General features: G+C 38.1%; 1 protein-coding gene across 1 annotated transcript in view; it reads left to right on the top strand.

The window, feature by feature from the left end:
- The window catches only part of LOC137643496 (uncharacterized), a 109,611-nt gene that overhangs the window by 14,371 nt on the left and 78,034 nt on the right, over nucleotides 1-17,206 (top strand). The window lies entirely within an intron of this gene.

The raw sequence follows: 17,206 nt of genomic DNA, 5'->3' as shown, positions 1-17,206 counted from the left end.
GTGATGTGTCTGGCAATTGATGTCTCTGGCAAGTGCTGTTTCTGCCCAGTGATGTCTCTGCCAAGTGATGTTTCTGCGAAGTGATGTTTCTGCCAAGTGATGTCTCTTGCAAGTGATGTCTCGGGCAAGTGATGTTTCTGCTAAGTGATGTCTCTTCCAAGTGATGTCTCTGCCAAGTGATGTCTCTGCCAAGTGATGTTTCAGGCAAGTGATGTCTGTGTCAAGTGATGTTTTTGGGCAAGTGATGTCTCAGCCAAGTGATGTTTCTGGGAAGTGACGTCTCTTCTAAGTGATGTTTCTGCCAAGTGATGTCTCTGGCAAGTGATGTCTCTTGCAAGTGATGTCTCGGGCAAGTGATGTTTCTGCTAAGTGACGTCTCTGCCAAGTGATGTTTCTGCCCAGTGATGTCTCTGGCAATTAATGTCTCTAGCAAGTGATGTCTTTGCCAAGTAATGTTTCTGCCAAGTGATGTCTCTGGCAAGTGATGTCTCTAGCAAGTGATGTTTCTGCTAAGTGAGGTCTCTAGCAAGTGGTGTCTCTGTCAAGTGATATTTCCTGGCAAGTGATGAATTGATGCCTCTGCGAAGTGATGTTTCTGCTAAGTGATGTCTCGGGCAAGTGATGTTTCTGCCAAGTGATGTTTCTTGCAAGTGATGTCTCTGCCAAGTGATGTCTGTCTCAAGTGATGTCTCTGGCAAGTGCTGTTTCTGCCCCAGTGATGTCTCTGCCAAGTGATTGTTTCTGCCAAGTGATGTCTCTACCAAGTGAGGTTTCTGACAAGTGATGTCTCTCCCAAGTGATTTCTCTGTCAAGTTGTGTTTCTGCCAAGTGATGTCTCTGGCAAAGTGATGTCTCTACCAATTGATGCCTCTGCCAAGTGGTGTCTCTGCCAAGTGATGTTTTTTGGCAAGTGATGTCTCTGGGCAAGTGATGTCCCTGCCAAGTGATGTTTCTGGAAAGTGATGTGTCATGGCAATTGATGTCTCTGGCAAGTGCTGTTTCTGCCCAGTGATGTCTCTGCCAAGTGATGTTTCTGCGAAGTGATGTTTCTGCCAAGTGATGTCTCTTGCAAGTGATGTCTCGGGGCAAGTGATGTTTCTGCTAAGTGATGTCTCTTCCAAGTGATGTACTCTGCCAAGTGATGTCTCTGCCAAGTGATGTTTCAGGCAAGTGATGTCTGTGTCAAGTGATGTTTTTGGCAAGTGATGTCCTCAGCCAAGTGATGTTTCTGGGAAGTGACGTCTCTTCTAAGTGATGTTTCTGCCAAGTGATGTCTCCTGGCAAGTGATGTCTCTGCCAAGTGATGTTTTGTGCGAAGTGATGTGTCTGTATAATAAATTTATGTGTATGCCCAGTGATGTCTCTGCCAAGCGATGTTTCTGGCAAGTGATGTTTCTCCCTAAGTGATGTCTCTGCCAAACAAGGTCTCTTGCAAGTGATGTCAAAATCTAACGGCATGTGACCTATCTGATATACATGCGCGCATGAACTTACATACACACATCCAGAAAGAATGACATACAGAAGCAGGAAACTATATGAATCGGTACGTCTCTCTACAAACAGAGAGAGAGAGAGGAGAGAGAGAGAGAGAGAGAGAGAGAGATTTGAACTGCTTAAAATAAGATATAGTACATTTTTAAATCATTGGTAGAGACCAACCTGCATATAGAAAGATTTAAAGGATTTTTCAAGTTAAGGAATTAAGATGAAATGGAAATATACTGCAACAGAGAGACGAGCTGGGATTGAAATTCTGTCCAAACTCATGCCAGGAAAATATCTATTCGTGATAATTACAAGAAAGGACAACATCTGAATTTAGATTAAAACAATTGAAATGAAACTATAAATATTATTATAATTATTAATATCATTAAAAGGATTGTAATATAATAAAATTATTAAAATTGATAGTATTAGAATTATTAAAATTATTATAATAAAAAACATTAAAATTATTATTATTATCTTGAATATACATACTTACTGAGAGAGGCTAATTGTGGAAAAAATTCATCAAGAATCCACTATGCATCTGTTGACCTAAGTAGCTAATTATGTACCTGGTTGCTAGTCGACTGTTATGGGTAGCAGTTAAGCATAGTACAAAGGCAACATTTGACAGATGTAGCTGAAGGTGTGAGTTAACTGAGTCTTAAGTTTCTCATTGGTAGGTGATGAAGTGAACCATTCTCTCTCTCTCTCTCTCTCTCTCTCTCTCTCTCTCGATGATGATGATGATGATGATGATAACATCTTGAATTTTATCATGTATAAATAAAAAGTAAGTTCCCCCCCTCTCTCTCTCTCTCTCTCTCTCTCTCTCTCTCCCCCCCCCGAGATGATAACATCTTGAATTTTATCATGTATAAATAAAAAAGTAAGTCTCTCTCTCTCTCTCTCTCTCTCTCTCTCTCTCTCTCCGGAGATGATGATCTTGAATTTTATTATGTATAAATGAAAAAACAGTTTCCCAAACCAGCAATAATGACATACGTATCAAAATTCCAGTTTATATACATCAATCTAAAGAGGAGAGTTTTTTTCAGTAACTACCTTAAGTCATTGCTTATTTCTCTTATAGACGGCTACTCTCAGAGAGCCAATGAAATCCCCCCCCCCCGCTCACATTTCCCAATTTTCAAACCCAGATATCTCCGAAGTCCATATATCATATTGGATTCCCAAGGGCCGACACATCAAAGGAGAATTTCATTGACATTTCCAATGATATGGAGTAAAACTTCTTTTGGACGTTTTTAGCCATTTCTCGTTTATCCGTTTTATCAGGAGTTTTACTCCCCGCTGCCAGAAAAGCTAAAGGAGGATTTTCAGAGAGGTATGGGGTCCTTTAACTGCCCAGACAGCACTGCGATGGATTCTTCCCTCTGGTTAGGGTTCATTTTCCCTTTGCCTACACATACACCGAATAGTCTGGTCTGTCCTTTACATATTTTCCTCTCTCCTCATCACCTGGCGACACTGCGATTACCAAACTATTCTTCTTCAAACAAGGGGTTAACTACTGTACTGTAATTGTTCAGTGGCTATTTTCCTTCTAGTAAGGGTAGAAGAGACTCTTTAGATAAGGTAAGCAGCTTTTCTAGGTGAAGGACACTCCAAAATCAAACCATTGTTCTCTAGTCTTGGGTAATGCCATAGCCTTTGCACTATGGTCTTCCTCTGTCTTGGGCTATAGTTCACTTGCATGAGAGTGCACTCGGGTACACTGTTCAATCTTATTTCTCTTTCTCTTGTTTTGTTAATGTTTTTATAAGGCATATTTATTCTAATGTTACTGTTTTTTAAAATATTTTATTTTTCCTTGTTTCCTTTCCTCACTGGGCTGTTTTTACTGTTGGAGCCCCTGGGCTTATAGCATCTTGCTTTTCAAACTAGGGTTGTAGCTTAGTAAGTAAGTAAGTAATGATAATAATAATAATAATAATAATAATAACTATGGTCGATCGAGCCTAATTCATTAAGAACTATATAAATTTATAATTTTCAAGTTTTTTAAGGGTTGTGGTGCCCTGGTGGTAGCATCCTTGCCTGGTGATTGCCAGACTGGGGTTCGAGTCCCGCTCAAACTCGCTAATTCATTTGGTCGCTGCAACCTCACCATCCTTTTGAGCTACGGATTGGGGGGTTTGGGGGAGCCTATAGGTCTATCTGCTGAGTCATCAGCAGCCATTGCCTGGCCCTCCTTGGACCCAGCTTGGGTGGAGAGGGGGCTTCGGCGCTGATCATATGCAATATGGTCAGTCTCTAGGGCACTGTCCTTCTTGATAGGGCAATGTCGCTGCCCCTAGCCTCTGCCATTCATGAGCGGCCTTTAAACCTTTTAACTGCCGTTGCTATTGCTGTTATCTTTCCATTCAATCATCAGAGGCATCGGCAAACTTGTACCATCGTCGATGTTTCGCACTTAGGCTTCACTCCATTTACTTCAACGCCGTTTTCCTCAACGTTACATAATCCATATCTTCCTCCGCTATCTCCCTCGCCTGGCCTTATCAGTCATGGCCCCTGGCATCCGAATCGCGAGAGGAATCGAGGGGGGCTGAATTGCACATTTAACAGGGTATCTATAGTCCATAGATTAACGTGTCTTCTCGTAGATTGGACGGCGGGAAGAGTATAAAATTTAAAGTGGAATAAACAGATCCGGTAATTACCATACGGGCGGTTTGATAGTTTTCTTTTGCTTTCAACAAAGTTAATTAGCTGAGGAGTAAACGCGTATTATCCATGGTAATCAGAATACTGGCATAAGCAAATATACAAATCTTAAGAAAAATATTAGAATACAATATACATATAGACACATGCATGGCAAGATTGTTGAATTTTTAAGCAATATATTAGAATTAGTTTTTGATAGGCACCATAGTGAATATTGGAATGTGATATCTGGTGTTCCTCAGGGTAGTGTACTTGGTCCATTACTTTTCATAACATATGAACATTTGATGTGGTTTGGCTTACAAAACAAGCTAGTTGCATATGCAGATGATGCTACTCTCCTTGTCTCTATTCCATCTCCTGAATGTAGATCTGAGGTTGTGAACCCGAATAAGACTCAAAGTGTAATTGCAAATATGTAAACGAGAGAGGCTCCTCAATATCCAGATTTTTACAATGATAATGTTTCTTATAAAACTATCTTAGCTAGTAATAATAGTAATAAATATGAGGATTATGATATACTAATATTTACTCACAGTACACAGCAAGACCTATTGTTGATCATATAAAACTATCAGTCGATTACTTTGATTTTATATAGACAGAACAGATTAACAAAGTAAACATGCAAAAGCAAAAAGCTAATTAATTTGACCCTTTAATCAACCGCAAGCGCTTGAAAATGCATCCCCCCCCCCACGGTAACGATAAAGCCTCTACTTTTCTAACTGAATATTTGAGTAATATACAAATATTGAAGAACCTCTCTTACTTGGGTAGTGCCATAGCCTCTGTACCATGGTCTTCCACTATTTTGGGTTAGAGTTCTCTTGCTTGAGGGTACACTTGGGCACACTATTCCATCTTATTTCTCTTCCGTTTGTTTTGTTAAAGTTTTTATAGTTTATATAGGCGATATTTATCTAGTGTTGTTGCTCTTAAAATAATCTATTTTTATTTTTATTTTCCTCACTGAGCTATTTTCCCTGTTGGAGCCCCTGGGCTTATAGCATCCTGCTTTTCCAACTAGAGTTGTAGCTTAGCATATATCAATATCAATCAATCAATACTATTGCGAGGGAGTCTGAGTGAACTGATACGAAGACCTCCCCCCCTCTCTCTCTCTCTCTCTCTCTCTCTCTCATGTTCGCTGAGGATTTCCAACCAGCCATGAAGTCACGACTGACATCCGCAAATAGCTTAATGCTCTTGCGTTCGAAAAGATCTTTCGCAGTCTCTATCATAATCAGATATTGCAAATCTTTTTCCACGATTCTTACAAAGTTGGCTATTTTCTCTCCAAGATATATATATATATATATATATCCCTGCATACATAAATATATATGCACACACACATATATATATATATATATATATATACATATATATATATATATATATATATCCTTGCATACATAAATATATATGCACACACACACATTATATATATATATATATATATAATATATATATATATATACATATATATATATATCCCTGCATACATAAATATATATGCACACACATATATATATATATATATATATGTATATATATATATATATATGTGTGTATGTGTGTGCATATATATTTATATATGCTGTATATATATATATATATGCGTGTGTGTGCATAGATATTCATGTGCGCCTATACGTAATATCTGAAAGTATTGTTATGCTCATTCCAGTACATATAAACAAATCACAAGTCATCAGTAGCCTTATATACCCTGATGACGTGAAAATAAGCACCATAGTAGTTTAAACATCATGAAAATAATTGAAAAACGTGAAAAATAAACTGTAAAAACAGGGTGAAGATCCTTCGGAGAGTAAAGCAAATAAATGAAAAGAGAACTAAGAATGTCGAGGGTTAATGAATGTCATTAGAATAAGGAGAATAATAGAGAACTGATGATAATACAACATTTAAGAGACGATCAGAAGAGCCTTCTGATTCTCTTTAACCAGGAGGTTCTTAAAGAGATTAGGTTTAGGCTTATAAAAGCACCAGGGATCAAAATTTAATTAAACGCTGCAGCTACAGTATTATCTCCTCCTATGGAGCGGAATGGGAAACGGTATATTTGAGTTGGAGAAGGTTTTAGCCCATTAAGTGACGGAGATTTCCAGGAATGATTACGGAAAACTTAAAGATATTTCACTTCCTTAGGGATCTTCACAAAAAATAATTTAGGGTTGGGAAGCCAATTGGCAATTTCTACATCTCGTAAGGGCGATATTTTTAGTAGTTTCTGTAACCCTACTGTCTTTGTGAGCTACAGTGTGGGTTTATGTATAGCCGTGGTCGACAAAGTTTTACCAGTCAGGGCCACCCATACTAGGCTGGTTTGCTGTGAGTAATCACACCATTACGAATCTGCAGTGGCCAGCGTGGGGATTAAGACTGGCCCAGCCCCAGACAGGAATAATGACATGCCTAAGGCCATTGTCCTGCATCTGTTGTTGTTGTTGTTGGCGAATGGATTTACTTGTCGAGTCATAAGCAGCCATTGTCTGGCTTTCCCTGGTCATAGCTGGATGGAGAGGGAGATTGGGCGCTAATCATATGTAGCCTATAAATGGTTAGTCTCTAGGTCTTGTCATCTTATGGCAAAGCTCTTGTGAATGCTCATAGTCAAAGCAATCCTCTCCTGACATCTGGTGTTCCTCAGAAACCCACCTTTGATGTGATGCACCATTCAAGCAAGAGAACTCTAACCCAAGGCAGTTTTTCACTAACTGGAGCTTTATCGTTTACCATAAGTCTAGCTATTCCTTTATGATTCTTACTGCTCTCTCAACTCCTGATTCACATTCCAGTGAATCTTAAAGGTAAAAAGAGATTACGTACTTCATTTAAGAGGGTCCTCAGGTCCTTTTGCTTCACCATTTGCTCTTGTAATACATTTCAGATATTGAAACTATTTTATTCCCTGTAATTTTTTCAACCATGAACACAACTTATTATGAGTTTAAACCATACCTCTCCTAGGTACTAGCCTCCTGGCTAGTACATCGGTAACGTGTTCGCCTAGCATTTACATGGCAGCAGATCGACCCCAGCCCGGGATCGTGAGTCTAAGCTGCTTACTGGGTAGGTCACTGCTGTAGTTGGGCACTACCATGTGGTGTGGGCATGAACATAACTTATTGTGAGCTAATATTTCTACTCTGTACATAGTACAGAATACGGTGGTAACATGTTCGCCTAGTATCTTCATGGCAACAGATCGATTCCAGTCGGGACCGTGAGTTTAAGCTGCTTACCGCTAAGGTCACTGCTGTAGTTGGGCACCACAGAGGGGTGTTGGGCTTGCCCGGCTGACGTTCTGGTGAGCATCTATTCTGATGAAAGTGGAACAGAAACCATACCTCTCCTAGGTAGTAGCCTCCTAGCTAGTACATCGGTAACGTGTTCGCCTAGCATTTACATGGCAGCAGATTGATCCCGTTGGGACCGTTTCTTCAAGATGCTTACTGGGTAGGTCTCTGCTGTAGTTAGGCACCACAGTGGGGCGTTGGGCTTGCCCGGCTGACGTTCTGGTGAGCATCTATTCCTATGAAACTGGAACTGAAACCAGACACCTTTGAAACATCCACAAAACCACTTTCCAGACCAAAGATTTCACTAGCTTCCTTTCAAGTCAGCACGGCCTCTTCTTTCCATTTCTCACTTCCATAATTGAATATTTACAGCAACCTGACCTCAGCTTCTACTGCTAACAGTAGTTATTCTACATGAACCAGCTCAAATGGAATAACTTTTCCGTTTGTTCATGCGTTTATTCATGTGTTTTCGTGTGAGGAAGTGAAAAGTACTACACTGTTAAAAATTTGGTGTAAAAAAAAAAAAAACCCGGTAGAAATCCTGGAATAAATGTTGCCAGGCATTTATCGTTTTAAAAACGGATAAACTAATGTAAAAGAACCCGTTAAAGATGATAACAAAGTAGGGCAAAATTACGGTCGCCTGTTTTTTACTGAAATACGGTTCAGAACAATATATTTATACGGAGAATTTCCGATTGAAATTGTGTTTTTTTTTTTTTAACAGTGTAGGTGAAATATATCTATTGGCGATAAATCATTGCCTTTGCTGACTAGATAGATTAATTTTTTATGAGATTTCCTCCATTTAAAAAGTGCCTCAATTGAATGATTTATGACCTATATTTTATTGCGGGAAAAAAAATGTAGATTAATGGGGTTTTTAGCTCATATATTTTGTGGGGTTGTAAGAAATAAGAAGAAAAGTAGTTGAATTCATAAAAACGTTAATTCATTATTGATATAAAATTCAATTTTCGATGTAAAGTCGTCATCATCATCTCCTCCTGCGGCTATTGACGCAAAGGGCCTTGGTTAGATTTCGCCAGTCGTCTCTATATCTTAAGCTTTTAATTCAGTACTTCTCCAATCATCTCCTACTTCGCGTTTCATAGTCCTCAGCCATGTAGGTCTGGGTCTTCCAACTCTTCTACTGCCTTGTGGAGGCCAACTGAACGTTTGGTGAACTAATCTCTCTTTGGGAGTACGAAGAGCATGTCCAAACCATCTCCATCTACCCCTCATCATGATCTCATCCACTCGAGTAATCCCTCTTATGATTTCATTTCTAATCCTGTCCTGCCATTTAACTCCCAACATCCTTCTGATATTGGGAGTTGGGATATTGGAAGGATATATCAAATTATTGATAAATGTCCTAGAAACAGTGAATTTATGAATTTTGAGTAGATTTTTTAGTTGAGAATATAATGGCTCCTTCACAAACTTTAATCATATGCTTATATATTTCATAACAACATTATTCAAGGACGCACGTATTATGAAAGTTTTTTTTCCTAAAGCGTTTTATCTTCTGTAGCATTGATTTTTGTTACATTTTTTTTCTGAATTTGCACCATATCAGGGACATTCCTGAATGCTGAAAAAAAAAGACAAACCATAAACAGAAAATAAAAAAGTTGGACTCAAATTTTTAAAAGACCACATGGTAGTATGTTCGAAATTATAGAGGAAAGAAAGGAGTATATTTTCTATTTTTTCTTTTGATAAGCATAGAGAAAAAATTGCCAAAAAGAAATGAACCAAAAAAATAATCTTCAGAATGAAATTATCAAAGATATGATATCATTATAAAGGTTTTTACTTTGGTACACGCCACTCTTAAATCATTTACTAACCAAATGGAAATCTTTTATTGCAAAGAAAATTAAAACTCGGTTATTAATAGAATATATATATTCAATTGATATATATATATATATATATATATATCCAATTGATAATATTTATATATATGATAAATATATATATATATATATATATTTATCTATATAGATAAATATATATATATATATATATATTTATCTATATAGATAAATATATATATATATATATATATATTTATCTATATAGATAATATATATATATATATATATATACTGTATATATATATATATATATATACTGTATATATATATATATATATATATACTGTATATATATACATACATATACCAAAGGCACTTCCCCCAATTTTGGGGGGTAGCCGACAACAACAAGAAACAAAACAAAAAGGGGACCTCTACTTTCTACGTTCCTCCAGCCTAACCAGGGACCCAGCCGAGTTCAGCTGGTACTGCTAGGGTGCCACAGCCCAACCTCCCACATTTCCACCACAGATGAAGCTTCATACTGCTTAGTCCCCTACTGCTGCTACCTCCGCGGTCATCTAACGCACCGGAGGAAGCAGCAGGGCCTACCGGAACTGCGTCACAATCGCTCGCCATTCATTCCTATTTCTAGCACGCTCTCTTGCCTCTCTCACATCTATCCTCCTATCACCCAGAGCTTTCTTCACACCATCCATCCACCCAAACCTTGGCCTTCCTCTTGTACTTCTCCCATCAACTCTTGCATTCATCACCTTCTTTAGCAGACAGCCATTTTCCATTCTCTCAACATGGCCAAACCACCTCAACACATTCATATCCACTCTAGCCGCTAACTCATTTCTTACACCCGTTCTCACCCTCACCACTTCGTTCCTAACCCTATCTACTCGAGATACACCAGCCATACTCCTCAGACACTTCATCTCAAACACATTCAATTTCTGTCTCTCCATCACTTTCATTCCCCACAACTCCGATCCATACATCACAGTTGGTACAATCACTTTCTCATATAGAACTCTCTTTACATTCATGCCCAATCCTCTATTTTTTACTACTCCCTTAACTGCCCCCAACACTTTGCAACCTTCATTCACTCTCTGACGTACATCTGCTTCCACTCCACCATTTGCTGCAACAACAGACCCCAAGTACTTAAACTGATCCACCTCCTCAAGTAACTCTCCATTCAACATGACATTCAACCTTGCACCACCTTCCCTTCTCGTACATCTCATAACCTTACTCTTACCCACATTAACTCTCAACTTCCTTCTCTCACACACCCTTCCAAATTCTATCACTAGTCGGTCAAGCTTCTCTTCTGTGTCTGCTACCAGTACAGTATCATCCGCAAACAACAACTGATTTACCTCCCATTCATGATCATTCTCGCCTACCAGTTTTAATCCTCGTCCAAGCACTCTAGCATTCACCTCTCTCACCACTCCATCAACATACAAGTTAAACAACCACGGCGACATCACACATCCCTGTCTCAGCCCCACTCTCACCGGAAACCAATCGCTCACCTCATTTCCTATTCTAACACATGCTTTACTACCTGTGTAGGAACTTTTCACTGCTTGCAACAACCTTCCACCAACTCCATATAACCTCATCACATTCCACATTGCTTCCCTATCAACTCTATCATATGCTTTCTCCAGATCCATAAACGCAACATACACCTCCTTACCTTTTGCTAAATATTTCTCGCATATCTGCCTAACTGTAAAAATCTGATTCATACAACCCCTACCTCTTCTAAAACCACCCTGTACTTCCAAGATTGCATTCTCTGTTTTATCCTTAATCCTATTAATCAGTATTCTACCATACACTTTTCCAACTACACTCAACAAACTAATACCTCTTGAATTACAACACTCATGCACATCTCCCTTACCCTTATATAGTGGTACAATACATGCACAGACCCAATCTACTGGTACCATTGACAACACAAAACACACATTAAACAATCTCACCAACCATTCAAGTACAGTCACACCCCCTTCCTTCAACATCTCAGCTTTCACACCATCCATACCCGATGCTTTTCCTACTCTCGTTTCATCTAGTGCTCTCCTCACTTCCTCTATTGTAATCTCTCTCTCATTCTCATCTCCCATCACTGGCACCTCAACACCTGGAACCGCAATTATATCTGCCTCCCTATCATCCTCAACATTCAGCAAACTTTCAAAATATTCCGCCCACCTTTTCCTTGCCTCCTCTCCTTTTAACAACCTTCCATTTCCATCTTTCACTGTCTCTTCAATTCTTGTGCCGGCCTTTCTTACTCTCTTCACTTCTTTCCAAAACTTCTTCTTATTCTCTTCATATGACTGACCCAGTCCCTGACCCCACCTCAGGTCAGCTGCCCTCTTTGCCTCACGTACCTTGCGCTTTACTTCCACCTTTTTCTCTTTATATTTTTCATACTTCTCTATACTATTACTCTGCAGCCATTCTTCAAAAGCCCTCTTTTTCTCTTCCACTTTTACCTTCACTCCTTCATTCCACCATTCACTGCCCTTCCTCATGCTGCCTCCAACAACCTTCTTGCCACATACATCACTTGCAATCCCAACAAAATTTTCTTTTGCTAACTTCCACTCCTCCTCTAAATTACCAGTTTCTCTTACTCTCACCTCGTCATATGCCATTTTCAACCTTTCCTGATATTTACTTTTTACCCCCGGTTTTATTAGCTCTTCAACCCTCACTAGCTCCCTTTTACATCCACCTACTCTATTCCCCCACTCTTTTGCTACAACTAATTTTCCTTCCACCAAAAAATGATCAGACATACCGTTAGCCATACCCCTAAACACGTGCACGTCTTTCAATCTTCCAAACATTCTTTTTGTTATCAACACATAATCCATTAATGCCCTTTCTACTACTCTTCCATTTGCCACTCTTACCCATGTATACTTATTTTTATCTTTCTTTTTAAAAAAGCTAGCACTTATTACCATCTCTTGTTCAACACACATATCTACCAGTCTCTCACCACTCTCATTTTCACCTGGTACGCCATATTTCCCAATGACACCTTCTACCTCTCCAGCACCCACTCTAGCATTTAAGTCACCCATAACAACTACATAATTCCTTCTACCCAGTCCTTCTACACACCTAGTTAATTCTTCTTCACTTTTCTCACTACCTGGCCCATACGCACTGACAAACGCCCAACATTCCCTACCCAACCTAACCCTTACCCACATTAACCTAGATGATATCTCCTTCCATTCCACTACTTTACCTGTCATCCATTCACTCAACAATAAAGCCACACCCTCTCTCGCTCTTCCCCTTTCAATCCCAGACACTCTACCAGACATTTCACCAAACATCACTTCACCCTTTCCTTTCATCTTTGTCTCACACAAGGCCAATACATCCATCCTTCTACTTCTAAACATACTTCCAATCTCACATCTTTTACTCTCTATCGTACTACATCCACGCACATTCAAACACCCCAAAACTAGAGTGCGGGGAGCAGTCACTCTCCCCCCAGCTCCATCTCTTTGTTGCTGTCTCACAGGATACTTTTACAGGAGAGGGGGTTCCCAGCCCCCTCGTCCCGTCCCTTTTAGTCGCCTCTTACGACACGCAGGGATAACGTTGGCGCTATTCTAATTGTTTTATGCCCCCGCGGCCACAGGGGGCATAAATATATATCCAATTAATAATATATACATCTATATATATACAAATATATATATATATATATATATATATATATACATATATATATATATGTTTATATAGATTCATTTCAAGGTTGGTCAATAGCTGCCAGCCAGATAGTGTACATTTTTATTTTCATTTTTTCTTTTTTTTATTTTTGCAACCAAACCATCATATAGCTGTTGCGAGATAGTAAACACAATGCGAATGATAACGACATTTTACTTTTATGTCGTTCGTCAGTGGCTGTAGCTCTCTCGTTCTCCAAACAAGATTGTATGGAATTGATTCAGTGCAAGTAGATATTCACGTTCGAGAGCATTTATGTGTATACACATATACACACGTATATATATATATATATATATATGCGTATACATAAGTGTATGTATGTATTTATTTGTGTTTTATATATACATAGACATATATGTACTGTATGTATACATAAATACATAGATAAGTATGAATATGAGTATGCATGTACTGTATGTTATATATATATAGTTTCTTTGGTTGCAGCAACCTCACCATCTTTGTGAGGTAAGGAGGAGGGTCTATCTGCTGAGTCATCGGCTGCCATTGCCTCGCCCTCCTCGGTCCTATCTTGGATGGAGAGGGGTTGCTCAGGCGCTGATCTTATGTATATATGGTCAGTCTCAAGGGCATTGTCCTGCTTGATAGGGCAATATCGCTGCCCCTTGCCTCTGCCATTTATGAGCGACCTTTAAACCTTTAAAGGTTCGCTCGTGAATGGCAGAGGCAAGGGACAGTGACTGACCAAATACAAATATGATCATCACCCAAGACCCCTTTCCACCCAAGCTAGGACCAAGGAGGGCCAGGCAATGGCTGCTGATGACTCAACACCCCACCAACCATCCTTTGATCGCAATGATTGGGAGGTTGCAGACACTATAAGAAACGATTAAGCTTGAATGGGTCTCGAACCCTAGTCCAGCAGATGCCATTCAGGGACAATTCCAATAGGTTAGAACTCCAATCAGGTCTATGAACAATGTACGTTTCCAAAAGAAAATCTCTAGCTACAGATGATTGCAGATAATCTGCTCTATATAATAAGCATGTGTCTGGCTATATATATATATATATATATGTGTGTGTGTGTAAATATATAAATATTTATATATATATATTTATTTAAATATATGTACATATATAATATATATATATATATATATATACTGTATATTTATATATATATATATATATATACTGTATATTTATATATATATATATATATATACTGTATATATATATATATATATATATATATACTGTATATTATATATATATATATATATATATATCATTTATCTATTTTCAGTCACTCTCAGCTCTTCACGTCCCTCGGGTAGGGGGAAGAGGGAATACTCATACCCTGGTGAGATGGGGATGCGTGTGCGTGTCTGTGCATATTTACCTAAACACTTAACCGTCATTTTGGACGGGTTGCATACACTAGTATATGTAGAATGACGTTAATATATAGTTGTATTCATTGTATTAATTCTTTTATAAATAAAACAATTAATGCTCCTTTGAAAATTATTTGAAAATAAGTTTTGATACTTAACGTAGAAATATTTTGTAAGTTACAAAAATATAAAATGTAAAGATTCTGACTTACAGTAGTAGTGGGACTGCAACTGTTAATTTATCCCGGAAACCAACATATATTGAAAACCGTGGTAAAAAAAAAAAAAAAAAAAAAAAAAAATCGTTGCAATTTAGAGCTGTGATGGATGTGGTGTATGATTTTGATTGATTATTGATGTAGAGACACATATGGATCAATTGATCAGTATGTGTTGCTAGACTCGCATCAATATGTATAGTAATCGTCAACTTTTAAAGCTGATCTGCGGATTCTTTCATTCATTCATTTAGGGGTTTTTCAAAAGCTTTTGAATTGGAGAACAAGAATCGACTCTAGGGTAGAAGAGACTCTTCAGCTGTGGTAAGCAGCTCTTCTAGGAGAAGGACACTCCAAAATCAAAGCATTGTTCTCTATTCTTGGGTAGTGCCATAACCTCTGTACCATGGTCTTCCACTGTCTTGGGTTAGAGTTCTCTTGCTTGAGGGTACACTCGGCACAATATTCTATCTTATTTCTCTTCCTCTTGTTTTGTTAAAGTTTTTAGAGTTTTTATAGGAAATATTTATTTTAATGTTGTTACTATTCTTAAAATATTTTATTTTTCTTTATTTCCTTCCCTCACTGGGCTATTTTCCTTGTTGGGGCCCCCTACATTCCTCTTGGTAAGGGTAGAAGAGACTCTTCAGCTATGGTAAGCAGCTCTTCTAGGGGAAGGACACTCCAAAATCAAAGCATTGTTCTCTATTCTTGGGTAGTGCCATAACCTATGTACCATGGTCTTCCACTGTCTTGGGTTAGAGTTCTCTTGCTTGAGGGTACACTCGAGCACAATATTCTATCTTATTTCTCTTCCTCTTGTTTTGTTAAAGTTTTTATAGTTTTTATAGGAAATATTTATTTTAATGTTGTTACTATTCTTAAAATATTTTATTTTTCTTTATTTCCTTCCCTCACTGGGCTATTTTCCTTGTTGGGGCCCCCTACATTCCTCTTGGTAAGGGTAGAAGAGACTCTTCAGCTATGGTAAGCAGCTCTTCTAGGGGAAGGACACTCCAAAATCAAAGCATTGTTCTCTATTCTTGGGTAGTGCCATAACCTATGTACCATGGTCTTCCACTGTCTTGGGTTAGAGTTCTCTTGCTTGAGGGTACACTCGAGCACAATATTCTATCTTATTTCTCTTCCTCTTGTTTTGTTAAAGTTTTTATAGTTTTTATAGGAAATATTTATTTTAATGTTGTTACTATTCTTAAAATATTTTATTTTTCTTTATTTCCTTCCCTCACTGGGCTATTTTCCCTGTTGGGGCCCCCTACATTCCTCTTGGTAAGGGTAGAAGAGACTCTTCAGCTATGGTAAGCAGCTCTTCTAGGAGAAGGACACTCCAAAATCAAAGCATTGTTCTCTATTCTTGGGTAGTGCCATAACCTCTGTACCATGGTCTTCCACTGTCTTGGGCTAGAGTTCTCTTGCTTGAGGGTACACTCTGGCACAATATTCTATCTAGTTTCTCTTCCTCTTGTTTTGTTAAAGTTTTTATGGTTTTTATAGGAAATATTTATCTTAATGTTGTTACTATACTTAAATTATTTTTTTTTCTTTATTTTCTTTTCTTTATTTCCTTTCCTCACTGGGCTATTTTCCCTGTTGGGGCCCCCTACATTCCTCTTGGTAAGGGTAGAAGAGACTCTTCAGCTATGGTAAGCAGCTCTTCTAGGAGAAGGACACTCCAAAATCAAACCTTTGTTCTCTATTCTTGGGTAGTGCCATAACCTCTGTACCATGGTCTTCCACTGTCTTGGGTTAGAGTTCTCTTGCTTGAGGGTACACTCGGGCACACTATTTTATCTTATTTCTCTTCCTCTTGTTTTGTTAAAGTTTTTATAGTTTTTATAGGAAATATTTATTTTAATGTTGTTACTATTCTTAAAATATTTTATTTTTCCTTATTTCCTTCCCTCACTGGGCTATTTTCCCTGTTGGGGGCCCCTGGGCTTATAGCGTCCTGCTTTTCCAACTAGGGTTGAAGCTTAGCATTTAATAATAATAATAATAATAATAATAATAATAATAATAATAATAATAATATTGATAGGGTCTCCCTCTCAGTAATCCTGCACACTCAGTTGTTAGGGAACACTCAGATATACGTACATTCGTTTTACGAAGTGAACATTCTAAGATAGACGACTCTTGTTCTTCGGTAAGTGACTCAAAAATTTTAGAATCTCTTCATATAAAATAATTTTGCATTGAGTTCCAAGTTGTACATAAAGTGGTTTCTCAAAAGCTTTTGGATTGGATTCCAGTTTGTACCTATTAGTATTCAACGTATATTAAGAGCAAATGCAATATAGGTCCCTTGCTTTCAAAAGAATTTATTGGTGCTATCTTCCGAACTCTGCTTGGGAGAGGTTATTAAAGATACCAAACTTTTTTTTTTTTTTTTTTTTTTTTTTTACGTCAACTAGATCTCGAAATTTGCATATCATCTTTTTCAT

This window comes from Palaemon carinicauda, chromosome 7 (assembly GCF_036898095.1).
Source record: "Palaemon carinicauda isolate YSFRI2023 chromosome 7, ASM3689809v2, whole genome shotgun sequence".
Taxonomy (NCBI): Eukaryota; Metazoa; Arthropoda; class Malacostraca; order Decapoda; family Palaemonidae; genus Palaemon; species Palaemon carinicauda.
Note: the sequence above shows the minus strand (reverse complement) of the source record. Positions and strands in the feature narration are given on the sequence as shown.